This window comes from Lactuca saligna, chromosome 8 (assembly GCF_052625555.1).
Source record: "Lactuca saligna cultivar CGN05327 chromosome 8, ASM5262555v1, whole genome shotgun sequence".
Taxonomy (NCBI): Eukaryota; Viridiplantae; Streptophyta; class Magnoliopsida; order Asterales; family Asteraceae; genus Lactuca; species Lactuca saligna.
Genome location: NC_136424.1, coordinates 182,751,499 through 182,755,945, shown reverse-complemented (window position 1 = coordinate 182,755,945; position 4,447 = coordinate 182,751,499).

Sequence of the window (4,447 nt, the reverse complement as noted above, 5' to 3'; positions counted from 1 at the left end):
AGCTTGATGTTAATCATAGATCAATGGAGTGCGTGTGGTTAACCAACACATTGATTACGTGATTTGTAACATTGGGTGTACCAAGCTAATTTGCGTGGTTATTCACACCTTGTTTGTGATCCTCGACATCCTAGTCACAAAGTTGAAGGGAACAATCGAGATTTAAACATGAAATTGAAAAGTTCAATGAATCTCAAAGGATCTAGGAGTTTTAAACCAATTAAAATTTAATAATCAATTTCGTTTTTCATGGATTAAATTGGTAAATTGTCATTTACGTACCTTCAAATATTTTATAATTGTATTATGGCATCCCTCTTCTGAATTGTAAAATATTGTGTTGGGTCCTAGCCTTAATATTTCATTTAAGTGTTATATTAAGGACTTAAATCAACTAACCTAAATTTCTCCCTTGTAGATGTCTAGTTCAGATGGTCTTCCCAAATCTTTTGGAACAAGCTTTCCTCTTGAAGATGATGTTCCACGATTGGATCATGGAAGTGGAAATCATACCTCAATTCCTCCACCTCCTATAATTATCCTCCCTGACCCACAAGCTCAAAGACTTGAAAAGTTCAAGATCACTCAGTCCCTGTTGGCTAGTAAACATATAGATGAAAAGTTTATATGTGCTCATGTCTTGAACATGAAGCTGTATATTTACAGGTTGGGAATGTTGGGTGTCATGTTCCCAAGGAAGTTGGCTATTGACTTGATTCTTTAGTCACTTCCCGAATCATATAATGAGTTCGTTCAAGAATACTATGTGACAGATAACGACATGAACCTTATTGATCTTACCTATTTGCTAATTGTTGCTGAATCAGTAATGATTTAGCGCAATGATGAAGCAAAATTTATTGGAAGATCTACATCCCAAGCTGACATGGACATGCCAAAAATGATTCCTTCTCCTAAAGGAAAGGAATTGGCCATGGTCAAAAGTTTTGATCATAAGAGAAAGGGTAACTTTGTGATTGTTACATGTGCCATTCCAAATGAGCCTGTGTATTTCTATTGCCAAGGAAAAGGACATTAGAAGTGAAGCTGCCCTGAATACCTGAGAACTTTAATCAAATTGTATGGTTCTACTTCAGGTATGTCAACTATCTACCTCTATTAAGTTCCTAATTGTTGATTCTTAGTACATAATGTGACAAGTTTTGCATTTTGATGTTTTGTAGGATCATGCAAAAGGAAGGAATCTTAAAAGTAAGAGCATGTTGAATCTGATCGCGAAGAGATGGATTTCGATTGCATGGTTTGAAGATCGGAATTTTGAGTTGTTGCTTAGGAGCCATAATAGATTTCTTAGAAATATGTAGTAACATAGTTTTCATTTGTAATTGCATTGTAAGGAAATGTTTTTTTTCCGCAATTTTATAAATAAAAGAAAATTTTGGATTTTTATTTATTTTAAAGTTTCCTTGCAATGGCATTTGTGAAAATTAATGTTCGTATGTTTCTATTGTTAGCAATATCGATTTGATTCTTTCATTTGTGGATGTGTCAAAATTTACCAAATAAGGAAAGATTCTCATCACGTGCGTTTCAGTTAGATAGAAACTTGGAATCATACAACTTGTATTGTGTGATGAATGATTGTCTTTAGGAAAATAAGACTAATTCCTTGTTCAAATGAATATGTGAGTCAAGTGAAGGACTAGGAGGTTGGGTACACTTGGTTGGACGTTGGTCATGTCCACCACAAAGATCGATAAGACTACTCATCATGATTTACTAAAAGTTAGTAGATATGGTTAAACTTACAAGATTAAGTGTAATTCTGAATAATTGGAAAAGTTTCAATGTATAGGAGAGCGAATAAGAAGAATCAAATTAGGCGGAAAGATAAAAGTTTCTCCAATCTGAAAAGGAGGGAATGTACTTGAGTATTATGTTTTATGATCATCTTAATGATTATGAAAACCATATCACAATTGATCCTCTAAGGACATCCTAGTGCATTTGTATGGCTATAAAGAGGAATCGTGAATTGTAGAAATGGTTAAATCAAATAGATGAATTATACTTCATTCCAAAATCAAGTCTTAGAGTTGCACTCTAGGATTGTGCCTTGAGTGACATAATCTTAAGAAAGGTTTATAACACCTATCAAATATAGAATAAAATATAACTTACTCTTGTACATTTGAAATCAGTAAGTTGTGATGTTTTAGATAAAAAAAAAAGATCAACTAAGACAGATTGCCAGAAGTGTTTGTCTTGATAAGAAACTGAACTAACTCTTGAATATTTGTTTGTCAAGGAATGTTCTTGACAAAGAGAAACTAATATGTCAAGAGGTCAGTGGGAGTCTTAAGGATCATGAAAAGTTTCAATAACTAATCAATGATAAACCTATTATTAATAACTAGCACATGACTAGAGGTCTGTAACCTAACGTGTTGACATATTCTTGTTTTTGTACCCATTCAATTAAAGTTGACTATGCATGTGAGTTCTGAGAGTTCTAAATTGGTTGCATAACAACCTGGAAGCAATGGTAGGCCCTCGTGATGCTGGGTGGCAAGAAATTAAGATTGAACAAGTTCAGTCCTTATGAGTTTGGATTTGTCACTGACCTTGTCTTGTGGTCATGGTTTTGAAAAACTCACATGGATAGGAACACATACACCATAAAATCTAAGTGTCATAAGGTTTCTCTCCAATTCATAAAAATGATTGTGAGGAAACGCTTTCACTAAGTAGATTTTAAGGAGATAGAAATTGTGATATTTGCATTCTCAAATTCGATAATGATTATGACATCCCTCTTCATAGTTCGAATTGTGAGAAATGGAAAAAGGTCTAAACATTTCAAACTTATTGTTGTAAGTTATAAAATGGTTTAGACACACATGTGAGCTATCTAAGGAAAGGTGTATGAGTTTGAGAAGCCTAGATAAAGTCTTATCCAAGCATCTCGTATCATAAATCTGAACTTTGGTAAGGAAGTCAATAAGTATTGATTTTAGAAGTCCAGCTAATTTCTGGGTACATGTCAAACCTAGTAGGAGCATAAGTGTTATGCTAGTAAGATAATAATTATTACGTTAGTGGGAGCATAATTATTACGTTAAGCGTTGCAAACTATCAATGTTAATTCTAGAAAACAAAAGTTTCAAATCGCAATGTTATAGGGTTTGAAAAGTTGTTTTGCTATAATAAAGGGAGAGCAATTCATACTTCATTTTAATTCTAAAAGCTTAGATTGATATTTTGCATGTGAGATTCTATGTAAGATTAGAAAACTTAATGTAAGACGGATGTTCAATGGAATGTACTTTGAATGTGAGACTTCGTTTCATTGGAATTGCTCACCATTTAAATAATTTGTAATGTATGTTGCCAAGTCTCTGTGACTTTCATGCATAGTCATTACAAGAGGATCATTGCATATAAGTATAGAATCTAATAGATTATAGTAAAGGCAAGAATTTGGTATTCTTACATTTACGATAAGGATTTTGAATTGTGAAATGAGTGTCATTGGAAATGTTTATAGTTGATCTATTTCACAAAGTAAGGACCATAAGTAAAACACAGTGTGCATGCTTGGAGCATGGGATGAATATTATTTTAATTTAAGTATTAAGTTTATCAATTGAACCATTATACAATGAATAATGTGTAATCAATATGGTGACTAAGTAAAAGGTGTTTTATTTATATTCAAAAGTATTGAGACCATATTAGATTCGATTATTATTATGTTTCACTTTGCATGTTTTTGACTTTCTGAATAAATAGGTTATTCAAACTATCCATAGTTGATCATACTTTGGAAGTAGGTATTGAAGCTAGACTGTCATGAATGGGTCTGTAGATTGTCTAAAGGCATTTAGACATAGCATAAGTTTGCTGCAGTGTTTATGAGTACTTCTGGAATACGATTCGAGTATTAGATTAAACCCACGCTCAACTGAATTACTTCATGGATTTATCACGAGTGATTGTGAGATAATAATATCTTATACTCTTAAAACCAAGACATGCGAGTTGTAGTTTGCAATTCGGTTGCACATTTACATATGTAAACGCACCAGTAACTTGGTGTTATAAAACATATTTTTGTGTGTGATTTGATGACTAAGCATAAGCAAGCATTTGAGTCGAAGTTTATCCATTACTTTTACCCAAAGTAGGATAAAAGAGATATTTGTGGGGCCCTTGATGATTTAGTGATGACAACCTAAGTGCTTGGCCAAGCCTAGACTGATTTGATTTGTTCAATTAGTCGGGTATCATAAATCGGAAATTGGGAAAAAACAGATGGTCAGAGAGAATGATTATAATCTGTGTCTCATGTCCATATGATATCTACAATAGAGGAATATATGATCCCTTATCTAATGGACACATCGTTGACTAGGTCAGAGTTCGACAGTGGCTTTTAAGAGCTACGATGGCTAGTCGGGATATTTGAGTCGTCCTTGCAATAATA